Source organism: Panthera onca, chromosome X (genome assembly GCF_046562875.1).
Source record: "Panthera onca isolate mPanOnc1 chromosome X, mPanOnc1 haplotype 2, whole genome shotgun sequence".
NCBI classification, from domain to species: Eukaryota; Metazoa; Chordata; class Mammalia; order Carnivora; family Felidae; genus Panthera; species Panthera onca.
The window spans coordinates 110,781,402-110,799,054 of NC_138357.1; the positions used below are offsets into that span (position 1 = coordinate 110,781,402).

General features: G+C 37.3%; 1 long non-coding RNA gene and 1 pseudogene across 1 annotated transcript in view; both read left to right on the forward strand.

The window, feature by feature from the left end:
- LOC145714623 (uncharacterized) overlaps positions 1-17,653 on the forward strand; it is a 544,307-nt gene that overhangs the window by 420,787 nt on the left and 105,867 nt on the right. The window lies entirely within an intron of this gene.
- On the forward strand, positions 14,747-16,697 carry LOC145713861 (E3 ubiquitin-protein ligase RNF168 pseudogene; annotated as a pseudogene).

Here is a 17,653-nt window from a genome sequence, read left to right on the forward strand (position 1 = left end):
CCTTTCCCTACCTACCACCACATAGGTCTCTCAAGTGTTACTGTTAAGTCTCCATTTATTTTAAAGGTGTTTCCAATCTTACCTTAATCTTTGTCAAGTCTCAAAATTATCCTGAAACTACAAGCAAGAGAAAATAGGTTAGTGTAGTTTGAATTTCCTTAAAAGCAGTCTCTGAGTTAGGGATTTAGATACAAGTAGTGTATTTGGGAGGTGGTCTTGGGAAGGACTACGAGGGAATGAGAAAGTGAGACAGGGAAGGGAATAAAGCCCATATAGGGAATGCCAATGAGTAGTTTTTTGTGGGCACCTGGGGCTCAGTCCTGCTTGGGACCTTCAATAGAATGCGTGGAACATAACTCAAGAGTTGTCCCACACAGAGGTAAGAAATCTAGGGTAGTTTTGTACAAACTTCTGCCCTTCATTGGTTGAGAGTATTTCTTGAGATGGTATGCTCTATACACTTGGGCCTACCCTACCAGTGGACTGAGAAGGATTCTGAGGCAGGAAAAAGCCTTGGGCAGAGAGATGTGGAAACCTGGAAATGAAAGCTGTCTCTGGTATAGGCTAGAGGTTATGAGTAGGGTACTGACATCATTTGCCAGAGCTGATCTACACATAGTTTGAGTGTCAGCCTAAATATATAGTTAAATAGCAATATAGGAATATGTATCAAAATCCTTTAAGCAAATTATGTACTTTTAACCTTACTACTGTGTTTTTGGAAATTTGAGGAAATAGAGATAGGCAAAATGCTAAATGTAATATTATTTGTAATGGTAGACAATAAAGAACAACTGAATTCCAAAAATAGAGAATTGGTTAAATTCCAGATCTTCTCATTATATAATATGCCATTAATAGAAAACATGATTATGAATAATTAAATCTGTGTATAATATATATATATAATGTGTGTAGAATATTCATAAGTATTAAGCATAAAACATGTTGTAGAAGATTATATATAGCAAAAACCCAATTACATACACACACACACACACACACGTATACACATGCATAGGCAAGAAAAAATGGCTGATATATTACACAAAATAATTAACAGTGGTTATCACTTGATTGTAGGGTTAGAGGTAATTTAAATTTCCTTATTAATGCTTTTCTAAATTTTTTGCAATAGACCTTATTTTTATAATCAGAAAGATCATTAAGTGTAATTTTAAAGAAAAATTATTTTTTTAAATATTGATGCTTTCAAACCTAAAATTCTATTGCTTCTTTACGTATAATTGCAAGTTAGATTCCAACTCTAGCAGTTATACACAAAAGCATCTTACATTCTGTTTCTTAGGGTAGAAATATGTATAATCTTTGGGAGAACTTGATTGCAAACACATATGTGCCTTGAATGCAATAAGGCAGATTGTAGCTAAAGTTATTTTCTCTGCCTAACTGGAATGATGTTGTGATTTAGCCTGTAGGATTCCCCTGAAAATGGATTTCTGAAGGCAGATAAACTGTGTCCCTTGATAAAATAGGCTTCTGACATATATCGAAATGAGCTGGTTATTGACCTGTTTGTATGCAGCATATGCTATTTCTTATGGTAACATCATCTTCTCAGTACTGTGAGCACTGAAGACAGTGATAAATTATTAAGAATGACTGGAAAAGGCTAGAGCAGTGAGGTTTGTGGAATCTGGCACAGAGCATATCGAAGACAGTTTCATAGCCACAGTCTACCTCTCTCACATCATAGTTGTATAATACACATATGAGGAGAGTGAATGAATCCAAATCCAGTATCTACACATACTCTTCCCACTGCTAATAGCAAAATAACTCAAAAAAGGATTGATTACTCATTCATTATTATCATAACTACATGATAATTAAAAAGAAAATGAATTTAAAAATACTATCCTATGTTTTAGGTGCCAAAAATTGATCAGGTTTGCTACATCAGTTGGAGAAACCATTCATATAATTGTGTTTGACTCCTTATCTGTGTATAAAGTGTTTGGAAAGGAAAATCCATTTTTTTATAGTTCTACAAATAGCAAATAGAACTAAGCTTCAATGACCTAGTAATTCAACTTCTCAGAATTGGGTTTAAGGAAATGACCAGAAATTTCAGCAAGAGAATTCTGCACAAAGATTTTATTCACAAAAGTATTTGGAACAGTGAAAATTTTAGCGATCTAAATAACCAACAATAGCAGAATGGTTTAAATGACATCATTTATACTATAAGAGATTATTCTTGTTTTAAAATGATGCTAGTGAAGGATATTTAATGACATGGAAAAATACTATGTAATATTAAAATATATGCAAGATTCACATCCATTTCACCCTTGTTATTTAACTATATATATATATACATACATGCTTATGGCTGTAAAGAAAAATAAAAGGAAATAAAATACCAGCTACAGTTATCAATGAATAGTGGGTTTGTAGTGATTTTTATTTTCTTCTTTGTTTTAATCTTGCATTGCTCATATTATCTGTACTGTATATGTTTTATTTTTAGTAGTAGAAAATGATAAACTAAAGAAATAGATAATATACAAAAAATTCTACCTGAATTCCTCTTTAACCTTGTCTCAATGCGTCCACAATTGGCCATTTGACTCATCAAATAAGTAGCAGGTGCCCAAATGTGAAAGTAATTGGATTTCACACAGCATTTTCCATGGGGCAATTGAATCATGACTGCTTAAAAACATGCCTTTGGAAAATTTGTTCCAAAGAGTTCTTAAATCTGTGTATTAGTACAGAGTAGTCTTTCAAAAACTATGTATTCTTTGTCCACCATGTACTCTACATTGTGCTGTCTGCTGTAAACACACACACACACACACCCCTATGAAATGGTCTCTACTTGGAAAGAAGTTCAGATTCTAAAGGAGAAGAAAAAAGAACATGAGTAAAACAATTGGCACATAATACAAAAATTATTTAGCTCTGTGCTAAAAACATAGTGGATTCTATTAATATTGAGGTTCAGGCAAGAGTTGGGTAATTCTCCAAGTTAACTGAAGGATGAAGGATATTTTATGCATTCCCAAAGGTATGTAGTTTAAATCACTTTTCCCTGCTACTACTTTTAGGAGCTCTTCCAGTTTCTAGGTGGACTACAGATAGATGTAGATACAGGTTAGAGGACTTTCATGCAAAGTGCCTGTTAACCAAGTGTGAGTTAGAATGGATAAAGTATAATGCTAAAGTCAGTACCTTCCAAAAGAGCATTAAACCAGGTGTCAAGAGACTGGAGCTTGTTGACTCAGTTCTTCAGGAGAGTGGGCTGCCTGGGCCTACTGTTTAACTTCTCTAGAACTGTTTACCACTTACAGGGGTCAAATGATCGGCAAGGACTTTCCAACTCTAACCTTTTATTGTCATGAAATTACAAAAGGACTCGAATACCCACCATAGAAAGCAAAAGTGAGATGTGGAATCTTCAAGTCAGTTTTCCTATGCATTTACTATCTCTGCTTTTCCCTTGCATTCAGTACCTAACTTCTCCAGAAAGTAGCCTCCAACACATTTTCAACTTTCTTATCTCTTGTTCAACCCTATCTACTTGAAATCTTAGCCCTATCCCAAATATTCTCTGAAAACCTTCTAATTGCCAAATTCTGACACTGTTTTTTTAAGTGTTTATTTAAATTCCAGTTAATCTACAGTATAATATTAATTTCAGGTGCACCCTGATGTTTATAGCATCATTATCTACAATAGACATTGTTTCTGATAATAGAGCAACGCTTAATTACTAGTGACTAGTCCTTCTTCCTTAACACGGAAATAACAGGGATTTGGAGTCTCATAGAACTAATTTAGAAGCCTAATTTTGTCATTTCCTTTTGTGTGTTCTTGAACAAGTTCCATTTCCGCTTTGACCTTCATTTCTGCATGCAAGAAAACAGAAATAACATACCACATGAATCAAATGAGTTTTATTAGAATTGAGCATTAACACATAGGTGAAGTGTCTGGCACTTGGTGGATGCTCAAAAGATGATAATTTTCTCCTTGTATTGTCTGAGCTGCACATTTTTTTCTTACACCTCTCCTTCATCTCTATTCTTCTGGTTGACTAGTTTACATCCTCTCTTAGCCTAAGAATGGTAAGGTGTCCATGGGTACTTTTGGTGGCCTTCTAGTTGAAAATGTCTCTATCAGAGTTTATATTCATTCCTGTCTCACTCTGCATCTCTACAAAGCCACGCCAGATATTCTACTGACCCCATATTCCCACATACTTAGTGGGAGCTCGATTTAGATGTTCATTCCCATTCTAAAATCAGTATATCCCAAGCTAAATGCCGTAAGTCTCCTTGTCACATTCCTCACACTATATAAATTCCTTCTCTGTCTTTACTCTTGCTCTTCATGTTATCACTGCTGAACTTTCAATATTATTTGATCCCTCCATCGGCCCCCAATCCATATCCAATAAGCAATTATACTTTTTGATGTTTTCATGAGATGGCATGTGTTATAGGAATGAGCACAGATGATTCCTTTGTCTGCAAGCTCTGAGTCCAACACTTATAAGTTATATGGTCCTTGGGAAAATACATGACCTCTTTGAGCATACTTTTTATTTTTAATCTGTGAAAATTGAATACTAATACCTATTTCATGGACTTCTTGTTGGTGATGTGAATGTTCTCTTTGAACTAGGAAATGATGATATATAAATGAACAGATAGGTAGAGAGGGAGAGAATTTGCAGTACTTCTTCCTGTCCCTCCCATGGTACTGCTTCTTTCAATCAGTCAGTTAGGATGTATCTGTCTAGCCTGGTGAAACAGCCTCATATCCAATGTCCTTGCCTCTATCACCTATCTAAAACATCATATTAATTTCCTCAATTTAAAACAGCATTTCAGTAGCTCCTCATTGCCCATGAAATCAAGTCCAAACTCATTCTCCCATTGACTTTAGGGAAAAGCATTGAGGGAAGAAAAGTAATATTTATTGAGCATTTACTCTATATGAGGCATCATGCAGAGTAGGGTTGAAGCCAGGATTCAAACTCTCTTGCTTAACTCCAAAATCCATAGATATCACACTGCTTTACGACAGTGTAGAATTATATGGTATTATTACCCATATATTATTACCCATTACCAGGAGCTTCATTTGAACCAAACTTAATGAGTTTGTGAGTATTGGGAATAAAGTAGGTAACCTTCAAGTATTCTTTTCTAATTTCAACGTTCCAGACAATAACAGGATTTTAGCTTAACATATGAAAGTGTCAACCTGAGCAAATGGGAGGATTTAACTGTCACTCGGGACACTAATTGTAGTGGACAATATTAGGTGGCCTTTGCCTGTCTTTGTAAAATCAGTGATGCTTACCCAAAAAACTGTGTAATAAGTCTCTAAACTAATTACATTGTGAAACAGTACACAAACATTATTAAATTAAAAATAAAAGTTAAATTATAGGGTTGTTTGAATTTCCTTTGTAAAATCTTTGGCAGTGGTGTGCCTGGTCCTACGGATGGCTGGTTCTGGCCAGAGGTTTCTGTGAAGTCTGCGAATTGAAACAAGTCACCAAATTCTATATGTCCTTGTATTTGCTACTGAGCAGCTGTAAGAACAAAATAATGTAAGTGAAATGTGTATCCCAGCCTTTGTCCCATAGGAAAGAGGCAAACAAAGCCACTCTATGATCAGGTATCCATCACTATGTGTTAGTGACATTTGGGGGGCAAACTTTGTCAGATGTAAGGAAGAAGCTGAGGATAACTTAGCTGCAAGACATGACCTGGTGGCAAATGGTTTCAGAACAGGTGTCACTTGAAATGAAGGAACATGGCTACTATGGATGATGTTGGGAAACTGAGAGGGAAACCTAATGCTGTACCTACAGATATTTTCATTTTTTCAAGATTCATTATGGAGTGACTTGACCACTGATGTTTCAAACTAAATTATTATAAAGCTGTATACATGATTTAAGAACTTACCTTCTCTCAAATGCCGACATACAAAGATTTACATAAACTCTCACACTCATAAGGGATACTGATAGATTAAAGTAGGGGAGTTGGAGTGCATTTAATTTCTCGAGAGTTCGGTTCTTGTGAAATTTTTGTTGCCTTGCAGAAGACAGGCCTGGATGGATGTAGAAAGCCCTATGAGTCAAAACATTCTCATTCCATTCCATTCTTGTAAAATAAAACTACAGCATTTTGTTTCATCATTTTTTCTCTATCAGTGTAAAATCATAGGTTGTACGATGAGAGTGAGTCTACAATCCAAGGTGATAATTTTACATATAAGGAAACCAAGGAGGGTTTTGTATGTAAGGATAATTGGTTGATAGGGTCCTGTCACTATCTAACAATAGAACCAAACCCAGGATACAAACTTGAGGTTCTCAGTCCATGGGGCTTTTATTACAGTGATACTTGGCCTCTTCAGACGAGGTCCTTGCTTTGAGTCGCAGCTTCTTAGGATTACCAAAAGGACCTATATTACACTTTTGAATTCTGTCAAAGAGGTAAATGTTGGCAAATATATTAGTATATATATAGTATGCATTTCCTAGCTGAGAAACCCAGGATGTAAGATCTGTCTTGTCTTTTTAGAGAGGCCTCAGGCAAAAACAGTTAATCATACTCCATCTTTAAGGCCTGATAGGGAATACCTTTGCTACCACCTTCATGCCTCTGTGGAATTCGGCTCCTCCATTTATTCTCTGAAGTCACTGATTTCAAGCCTTCTGTCTCTGGAGATGTAGAACCTTTGACTGAAGGTTTAAATGGATGAGTTCAGGTTCATGAGTATTATGCCCTGGTCACTGCAGCCACTGGTGTCCTTTACCATGGAGTGGTGCTCAGGGAGGCACAACTTGATTTGGAGGACCCTACTGCTGCAAGGGAGTTTCAGTTTCTAATCTGTACTCAATGAAAAAGCCTCTGCTGTCTGTCTCCCAACTCCCTTGTTTTTCCTCATGCGTGTGCATGCACACATGTATGCATACTCTTTCTCTTTTGTTGTGTGTGTGTGTGTGTGTGTGTGTGTGTGTGTGTCTCTCTGTCTCCATCTCCCTTGGGATCTCTCCCTGGATGTCTCTCTTCAGGATAGACATGGTAATTCACTCATTTTTTGGGTTGTCTCAGGGTCAAATAGCACAGCATGTAAAAGGCTGTCTGTAGTAATGTATGTAGGGATCCAGGCTGTGCTGTTTGATATGATAGCTCCTAATTAATTGTGGCTATTTAGCATGTGAAATGTGGCCAGTGCTGCATATCGAAATAATATTTTGGATATATTGTATTAAAAATATTCAATCACTAATAAAGTATAGTATTAAAAGTAATTTCACCTATTTATTTTTACTTTTGTAATGTGGCTGCTACAAAAGATAAAATTGTATATGTGGCTAATATTTATTTTTATTACTCTTTTAAATTATTTATTTATTCTGAGAGAGTGAGAGTGAGAGAGTGTGAGCGTGCATGCTCAAGCAGGGGAGGGGCAGAGAGAGAGAAGGAGAAGAGAAAGAATCCCAAGCAGGCTCTGTGCTGTCAGCAGAGAGCCCGACGCCAGGTTCAGTTTCATGAAATGTGAGATTATGACCTGAGCCAAAATCAAGAGGTTGATTAATGAGTCGAGCTACCCAGGTGCTTCAGTTTTTATTATTTTTAAAATTACGGTGTTATCAACTGTAGCTACCCTGTCATACATTTGATTCTCAGACCTTAGTCCTCTTATAGCTGAAAATTTGTACCCTTTTACCAACCTCTCCCTATTTTCTCTTGTCCTTGGCAGCCACTTTTCTACTCTGTTTTTATAAGCTGGTTTGTTTGTTTTTTGGGGGTTTTTTATTTTGTTTTGTTTTGGGGTTTTTTTTTTTGGTTTTAGATTCCAGATATAAGTGATACCATGTAATATTTGTCTTTTTCCTATTTTATTTAGATTGGACAGTGCTGATTTAAGGTTGTTGTTTTTTAAATTTACATCCAGGTTAGTTAGCATATAGTGCAACAATAATTTCAGGAGTAGATTTCTTAATGCCCCTTACCCATTTAGCCCATCCCCCCTCCCACAACCCCTCCAACAACCCTCTGTTCTCTGTATTTAAGAGTCTCTTATGTTTTGTCCCCCTCCCTGTCTTTATATTCTTTTTGCTTCCCTTCCCTTATGTTCATCTGTTTTGTCTCTTAAAGTCCTCATATGAGTGAAGTCATATGATATTTGTCTTTCTCTAATTTCGCTTAGCATAATGCCAGCTAGTTCCATCCATGTAGTTGCAAATGGCAAGATTTCATTCTTTTTGATTGCCGAGTAACACTCCATTGTATGCATATATACCATATCTTCTTTGTCCATTCATCCATGAATGGACATTTGGGCTCTTTCCATACGTTGGCTATTGTTGGTAGTGCTGCTATAGACATTGGGGTGAATGTGCCCCTTCAAAACAGCACACCTGTATCTGTTGGATAAGTAGTAGTACAAGTGCTGGATTGTAGGGTAGTTCTGTTTTTAATTTTTTGAGGAACCTCCATACTGTTTTCCAGAGCAGCTGTACCAGCTTGCATTCCCACCAACAGTGTAAGAGGGTTCCCATTTCTCCATATCTGTGCCAGCGTCTGTAGTTTCCTGATTTGTTGATTTTAACCACTCTGACTGGTGTGAGGTGGTATCTCCGTATAGTTTTGATTTGTATTTCCCTGATGATGAGTGACGTTGAGCATCTTTTATGTGTCTGTTGCCCATCTGGTTGTCTTCTTTGGAAAAGTGTCTATTCATGTCTTCTGCCCATTTCTTCACTGGATTATTTGTTTTTTGGGTGTTGAGTTTGGTAAGTTCTTGATGGATTTTGGATACTAACCCTTTATCAGATATGTCATTTGCAAATATCTTTTCCCATTCCTTCGGTTGCCTTTTAGTTGTGTTGATTGTTTCCTTTGCAGTGTAGAAGCTTCTTATCTTGATAATGGGGTCCCATTAGTTCATTTTTGCTTTTAATTCCCTTGCCTTTGGAGATGCATCGAGCAAGAAATTGCTATGGCTGAGGTCAAAGAGGTTGTTGCCTGCTTTCTCCTCTAGGGTTTTGATGGTTTCCTGTCTCACATTCAGGTCCTTTATCCATTTTGAGTTTGTTTTTGTGAATGGTGTAAGAAAGTGGTCTAGTTTCATCCTTCTGCATGTTGCTGTCCTGTTCTCCCAGCACCATTTGCTAAAGAGACTGTCTTTTTTCCACTGGATACTCTTTGCTGCTTTGTCAAAGATTAGCTGGCTACACTTTTGTGGGTCCAATTCTGGAGTCTTTTTTCTCTTCCATTGGTCTATGTGTCTGTTTTTGTGCTATTACCATGCCGCTTGATGATTACAGCTTTGTAGTAGAGGCTGAAGTCTGGGATTGTGATGCTTCCCACTTTGGTCTTCTTCAATATTACTTTGGGTCTTTGGGGTCTTTTGTGGTTTCATACAAATTTTAGGATTGCTTGTTCTAGCTTCGAGAAGAATGCTGGTGCAGTGTTGATTGGGATTGCATTGAATGTGTAGATTGCTTTGGGTAGTATTGACATTTAAATTTTTTTTTTAATGTTTACCCATCCCTGAGACAATGCGAGAGACAGAGTGCAAGCAGTGGAGGGGCAGACAGAGGGAGACACAGAATCTGAAGCGGGATCCAGGCTCTGAGCTGTCAGCCCAGAGCCCGATGCAGGGCTCAAACTCACGAGCCATGAATGAGATCATGACCTGAGCCAAAGTCAGACACTCAACCAACTGAGCCATTCAGGCGCCCCAGCATTGACATTTTAACAATATTTATTCTTCCATTCCACGAGCATGGAATGTTTTTCCATTTCTTTGTGCCTTCTTCAATTTCCTTTGTAAGTTTTCTATAGTTTGCAGCATACAGATCTTTTATATCTTTGGTTAGGTTTATTCCTAGATATTTTTATGGTTCTTGGAGCAATTGTAAGTGGGATTGATTTCTTGATTTCTCTTTCTGTTGCTTCATTATTGGTGTACAGAAATGCAACCAGTTTCTGTACATTGATTTTGTACCCTGCGACTTTGCTGAATTCATGTATTCAGCTGGAAAACCTTTGAAAATATTTACTACACTACATTTTCTGAATTGAGTCCTAATCCTTTCTTCAGCTATGTCTAATCTTCTGTTTAATTTATGCAGAGCTTTTTAAAAAAATCAGTGACTATGTGTTTTTTGTTGATAATCTACAGTATTTGCTTCTTTGTTTATAAGTCCCTGCTCAAATATCACCTTATTTATGAGATGTTCATTAATAAGTGGCATAAGGTAATACCCCTATAACCCCTACACTTCACATGTGCACACACAAGGGTCCTCCTTATCTGTGCTGCCCTGATTAGTTTTTTCTCCTGCAACACATATCACCATCTAGCATAATATATATTTTCTTGTTAATTGTATTTCTCTATGCCCCCTCCTCCACACACATTGGTACTTAAGCCACATGAATATAGGAACTTTATCTATTTGAGTGCACTGTGGCTTTCTTAGTGTTTGGTACATAGTAGGAACTCAGTGAATCATCATTGAATGAATGAGTCCTATAACTCATTTTATATGTACTTACTTTATAACCTACAGGCAATGTCCAATATGATAGCTACCAGCTTGCATATGACTCTTGAACACTTCAAATGTGGTTAGTCCGAATTAAGATGTGCTTTAAATATGAAATATACACAGGATTTCAAACAATTTATAGAAAAAAAAGGATTTTTAAAAATTAAAGTAAAATATTAAACTACTGAAATTAATTTCACCTATTTCTTTTCCTTTTTGATGTGAACATTTAATTACCTTTAAAATTATATAGGTGACTCATATTCATGGTTTGCATCAGGTTTATATTGGACAGTGTGGTTGTAAACTCATAACAGGCCGTCTATAGGTTTTTCTCCAAGTTCTTTGTGTGTTAATCCTCTTGTTTATAGTATCTGCTGGTCTTGATATAGTTGCAGATTTCATCTCTATTTTTAGTTTCTTTTTATTTTTTTAAGTCTTTATTTTGAGGGGGGGAAGAGAGAGCGTGCATGATTGGGGGAGGGGCAGAGAGAGAGAGCTAGAGGGAGAGAGAGAGAGAATCTCAAGCAGGCCCTGCACTGTCAGCCTGAACCATGAGATCATGACCCAAACTGAAATCAAGAGTTGGAGGCTTAACTGACTGAGCCACCCAGGCACCCCGCACCTATATTTTTAAACTTGTTAGTTCATTTTAAGCGGAGGTTGTTGTTGTTGTTGTTGTTGTTTAGGAGGAATCTTGTGGCCTGGGTTATTTCTGCAGATGGTTTGTATTTTTTTCCTGCTAGGCTTTCTAGGCTGTGTAGGGTGTCGATAGCCAGGTACAATTGTTTATGTTAATTTACTGTCCTGGAGGTTCCTAGGCTAAGTTTGGGGTTAGTAGATTCTACCTATGTGGGGCTCCATCATAGGAATTTAATTTCACTCTAAAGATTTATTGTCATCTCACTGGGTAGATAGGTGGAGAATTTTTATTTCTCATTCACTAGGATTAGTCTTTCTAGTGTCTCAATCATAATCCCAGTTCTCAGTTCTAGTGTTCCACCTTGAGTGAACAAATCTGTTATCAGCCTTACATATGTGTGCATTAAAATCAAGATCCTCCTATCATTGGGCTAGTACTGTGTCCAGAGCTCCACAAAAATCAGCATGTACTTCTAGAATTCTGGCTCTCAGGAAGCTCTTCAATTCTGGCTCCTGAAGAGTTCACATTTTTTGAAGTCAACTCTATATTAAAATGTATTAGGTTTATCCAACATCATTGGGTTTTATAGGAAGAGTTCCTGTATTAGCCAAGTAAAGTCATTTTGCTGGAATCTGAAATCATAATTTCTTTAACCTTTGTTCTTTGATAGACTTTAGATTGTTCAGTTATCCAATATGTAAAAAATGCTGCTATGGGCATTCTTACATGCACATTTTTCAATGTATGTCTGTCTCTTATGGAGAATTCTTATATTTTTGTCTTAGAGATAAATTCATAGAAATAAAATTGTTGAATCAAAAGAAATAAACGCAAGGCAATGTCTTATAGAGAAATGAACAGACACATAGATTAGGGGAACAGAATAGAGAGTCCAGAAAGTGACTCACACAAGTATATCCAACTGATTTTTGTTAATGAAAAAAGCAATTCACTGGAGGAATGATGATCTTTTTAGTAAATCATGTGGTACATTTGGATGTATCCATAGATCAGAAAATAAACCTCAACCTAAGCCTCACACCTTGCGCCAGAATTAACTCAGAATGGATCATAGATCTAAATGTTAACTATAAAACTTAAAAAAATAAATGTAAAGTATAAAACTTTTAAATTTTCATAGGAAAATGCAGGAGGAAATATTTATAATTTTGGTTCAGCAGGATTTTTAGGCATGACACCAAAAGTGCAATCCATAAGAGAAAATAAAAAAGACCAATTGGTCTCTATCAAAAGTTTTAAACTTTTACTCTGTAAGGGAATGTATTAAGAGGATGAAAAGACAAGCTACTGACTAAGAAATTTCACAAGTAACATATTTGACATAGGACTTATATCCACCATATATATGAATCGCTTTAAACTCAATAATAAGATCATATTCCCCTTGGAAAATATGCAAAAAAGGTGACCAGACATTTAACCAGAGAGGATATACAGAGGGTAAATGAGCACATAAAAATATGTTCAGGGACATTGGGCATTAGGTAAATGCAAATAAAAGGCATGATATCAGTGCACATTAATCAGAAAGACTAAAACAGAAGATAGTGACAACACCAAATGCTGGCGGGATGTGAAAAAACTGGATCTGACATAGATTGTTGATGGAAATGTAAAATGCCACAAGCCTCTGAAAACAGTGCAGTAGTTTCTTATAAAGTTATGCTATTTACATGTCATAGGACCCAGTAATCACAATTGTGAAATTGTGCACACGAATATTCATGGCAGCTTTATTTGGAATAGCCCCATACTGGAAATAACCCAGATGCCCTTTGATGGGTGAATGGGTGAAGAAACTTGTTCACCCATATAATGGGGATATAACTCAGCCATGAAGAGAGACCAATTTTTGATACCCACAAAAACTTGGATGGATCTTTAGGGCATTATGCTGAGTCAAGAAAAAAGCCAATCTCATGAGATTATATAGTGTATGATTCCATTTATATAATGCTCTCAGAATAACAAAATGATAGTGATGGAGAATTGATCATTGGTGGTCCGGGTTAGAATGGGAAGACATGAAACTATAAGGGGGATTGGGGAGTTTTTGTGGTGATGGAACATTTCTGTATCCTGATTGTGGTAGTGGTTATGTGAATCTATACAGGTGAAAAACTTTCATAGTACTACGCACCAAAAACACAGATGAATACATGTAAAAACTAAAGATATTTAAATAAGGCCTATAATTGAGTTAATAGTATTGTACCAATGTCAATTTCCTGGTTTTGATATTTTAGTATGACTATGTAAGATGTTATCATTGGGGAAAGGTAGGAGAAACTATCATAGGAATATTTTACTATGTTTTTCAGTTCTTGGGGTTCTTAAATTATTTCAAGGTAAAAAGTTTTAAAAAGGTATAAAAATTTCAAAACTATTAATACAGATTGCCAAATTAGTCTTTGAAAAGATCATATCTATTTTTCTTGCATTCTAATAGTATTCCCAGCAGCTCTCTATAAATTTAGCATACTTGGTATTTGTTATGTATTTATCAATATCTGAAGTCATGCTGTTGTTTTCTTATTTGATTAGTGTCTGTTTTTCTGTTTTTTTCAAAGTTTCCTTGTTTTGAGAGAGAGAGCATGAGGAGGTGCAGAGAGAGAAGGAGAGAAAGAATCCCAAGTAGGCTTCATGCTATCATCACAGAGCCCAACGTGAGGCTCGATGCCACAAACCATGAAATTATGACCTGAGCCAAAACCAAGAGTCAGATGCCTGACCGGCTCAGCCACCCAGGCACCCCTGTCTCTTTTTCATAAAGTCAGGGGTAATGTCTCATACAGTTCTCTGTTCTTAGTGACCCACAAAAGTACTTGGCATAAAATGGGTCCTAGATTAATGTATTTTGTGGTTTTTTCTAGTTTATTTACTTATTTTGAGAGAGACAGAAAGCATGTAAATTGGAGAGGGACAGAGAGAGCGAGAGAGAGAGAAAGAGAGAATGAACCCCAAGCAGGGTCGGTGCTGTCAGCACAGAGCCTGAGGCAGGGCGTGAACCCACAAGCTGTGAGATCATGACCTGAGCTGAAAATACCAGTCGAATGTCATGTTTAACCGACTGAGCCCCCCAGGCCCCCCAGATGAATGTATTTTGAATGAATGAATGAATGAATGAATGGAGATAAAATAGCTTAATTGACTCTAGTATTAGTGAGATGGAAAAACATTTTTTTTAATTGGCCATTATAGTTTTGCCTTTGTTGATTGACCATTAATGTTATGTGCCTTTTTTTTCAATTGGGGGATATTTATCATTTTAAGAATTATTTATATGCGAAAATATTTATCCCTTGTCATTTTTCAAAGATTTCCCTGGCATCCATTTTGTTATTTTTGTTCATTTTTTCTTCTAAATTTAAAAAACTAATATTATGAAGCTAAATGTTTTTTGGTCACTAGCCCTCGTTGGGTTGCTACGGCACTGTCGCAAACATTAGGCTTCACGGCTGACGCAAGAAAGGGGGGCGTGGGCTCAGAATGCTGGGAAACTGCTCGAGGCGCACAGAGGCCGGACGCTTGAGTCATCCCATGCTCCTCTGTGTGCTAACGGTCAAACAGGAGCCGTGCTCTGGCCCCCCGGGGAGAAAACAGTGTTTTTCGTGGAGTTGGGGTCCCGAAGCTTTGTGCGTGGGCAGTCTTGGACCTGGCCACACTGAGATAAGGGAGCCTCCTCAGCTGGTATTGATGCCGAATGTGACTTTTTAGCGTATTAAAATGGCTGTGCCCCAAAACGCCATCCCTTCCTTGTCGGAATGCCAGTGCCTCATCTGTGTGGAAATCTTAATCGAGCCCGTAACACTGCCTTGTAACCACACACTCTGTAATCAATGTTTCCAGTCAACTATCGAAAAGGCAAGTTTATGCTGTCCTTTCTGTCGCCGCCGGATCTCTTCGTGGACCCGGTACCATGCCCGAAGAAATTCTCTTGTCAACACGGAACTGTGGCAGATAATCCAAAAACACTATCCAGAAGAATGCAGGCTTAGAATGTCTGGGCAGAAATCAGAGGAGATGGTTGATGAGTTTAAGCCAGTTCACTTATTAAGTAAGTCCGGGGAATTGAGAAAAGAATATGAAGAGGAGGTAAGCAAGATGGAGGCAGAGCGACGAGCCATTGAAGAAAATGAAGAAAAAATGAGTAAAGAATACATACAGAGATTATTGGCAGAAGAAGAAGAGGAGGAAGCACGACAGTCACGAAAAAGGCAAAGAGAGCTGGAGGAACAACTGAAAAGTGATGAAGAACTAGCAATAAAGCTAAGCTTTAACCTTAATTACTGTGACAGAAAGGACTTGGCTTCTCCTTTGAATTCCACAAAACCTGGTACGGTCACAGCCAAGTCTCCAAAGAAAAGTAAGAAGAGAAACACCAACACTGGAGATATTCAGACATACTTCTCACCGAAATTTCAGTTTGGGTCAACATCACAGCCTGAAGTTGCCCAAGAAAGCAGGAATGTCTCCATGTCCAAGGAAACTGACACTACTGTGGTAAAAAGCCCTGTGTGGCAAGATACAGTAATTGAAGAAGATATGCCAACAGTTTTTCCACAACTATCCATGGACATTCAAGAACAGGCTGCACAGTCTTCAGTAGAGTCACCTGTACCTCAGTTGCATGACAACGGTAGAGAATGGTGCCTTCAACAAAAAATTAAAATGACACGAAGCAATCGTGATAAAGAGTTACATGTCCTAAATAACAAGGGACCTGAAGCCAGAGTTCCCTGCTTTGGAGAAACAGAGAGTGCATGCACTGTATCAGGTATGACACAGATAATTGAAAGTAACAAAGTTGACACAGAAGATGAAGACGATTGCATACTGATCAGTGAAGATATTTCCAAAGGAAAAAACCAGGAATCTTCGTTTGAAGCAGTCATGGATCCATGCATTTCTGCAAAAAGAAAGAAAATGTTCCCCAAAGCTTCCTCGGCTCCAGAGGAAACAGAAATCAACGTTACCGAGAATGTCATAGATTTGGAATGCTTGCCTTCTGAGAGAAATAAACAGGAAGAGCAGGACTGGTTTTTTGCATATCAGCTTCAGCAAGAAATAGACAAAGAACAAATGAAACCCAACCGCCAAAAAGGGTCCCCAGATGAATATCAGCTACGTCCTGTATCTTCACGTCCAGACAAATTGCGAAGTGGGCAGAGGAAGTATTCCAAAGACCAGAACTTCAAAAAACAGACTGATAGAGAGCATTTAAAATCTCGGAGAGGCTCAGAAAATGAAAACTGACAGCCATCTCTTAAGATCCAGTTGAAACATTCAGTTAATGTTAACAGGAGAAAGATACCAAATCCTTCTACAGATAATTGTAATGTATCTAAAAGGGCTCATTCCCTACCATCTAGTAAGTCACAGACAAGTATTTTTCAGATGTTTCAGAGGTATGGAAAGTAATGTGTGAGTAAAGGGAGTCTTTTGTAACCTAGTAAAGCTGGATTGCGATGATCTCTTTTTGGTCGGAGAGTCTTTATAAATTGTTTCATTAATTCTGCTCTGTGGTCACATTCCCTGTCCTTAATAAAAGGACTGTGTGATTATGAGGGAGGAATATACACATGCGTTTCTGCCAAACTCAGTGGTAATCAGGAGTCCCAATCTTTTCCTTTTAAATAACCGTGATGTACTAAGTTTGACAATCCTTATGAATATAAAAATGCCTTGGCGAACTCCCGAGAAATCTTCAAGTGCCATTTTCTTTCCAAAAAATGCATGCTTTTTGGCCTTTGCTTCCTTCCCTTTTTATCCTAGCTAGTAATCAAAGCAAGATTATAATACTATACCAAGTAGTTAGGAATCCAGGCAGGGTAAGTTTTCCTGCTACTTTCCCATATATTTGCAGAATGCTTGAAACGTATCTTCCATAACACCAAAGGAATCTAGTTTTCAGTTCGACTTGAATTATTTTAAGCATTATAGCAATTTCTTCCATTTAAAATGGTTTATGATCAATGTGAGATCAGAAAAATAAGAGTTTCCTGGAAAATTAGGAATTAGTTGACAAAGGAAACTAGTCTCTTGTTGCAAAAGGAGTTAAAAGTTGGGGTGAGGCTCAGTGGGGTGGATTGACAATTTAGAAACACTGGAACTGAGGGAATAATCAGAAAAGGGGTCTAAGGTGGAGTAGCAGGTGAGTTTTGGCAGAGGATTCTCCTTCCTCCTATCTTTGCTAAATGACATGGAAAACATTTGGGTGTTTTAGTTTTTCACACCATAGTATCTGGATCTGGTGGCAAATCAAAATCAGTTACTAAATTACCTGAAGTTGGGGGAATTAACATTTCTCTTAATCTGTTATCCCAGGAAAAAAATGGGAATTTACTTTAGGAGTTAAATATAGTATCTCATGTTGTGAGACCTGAGACATAACTATGTGTCTATTTCTTTATACTATCATTTGTATT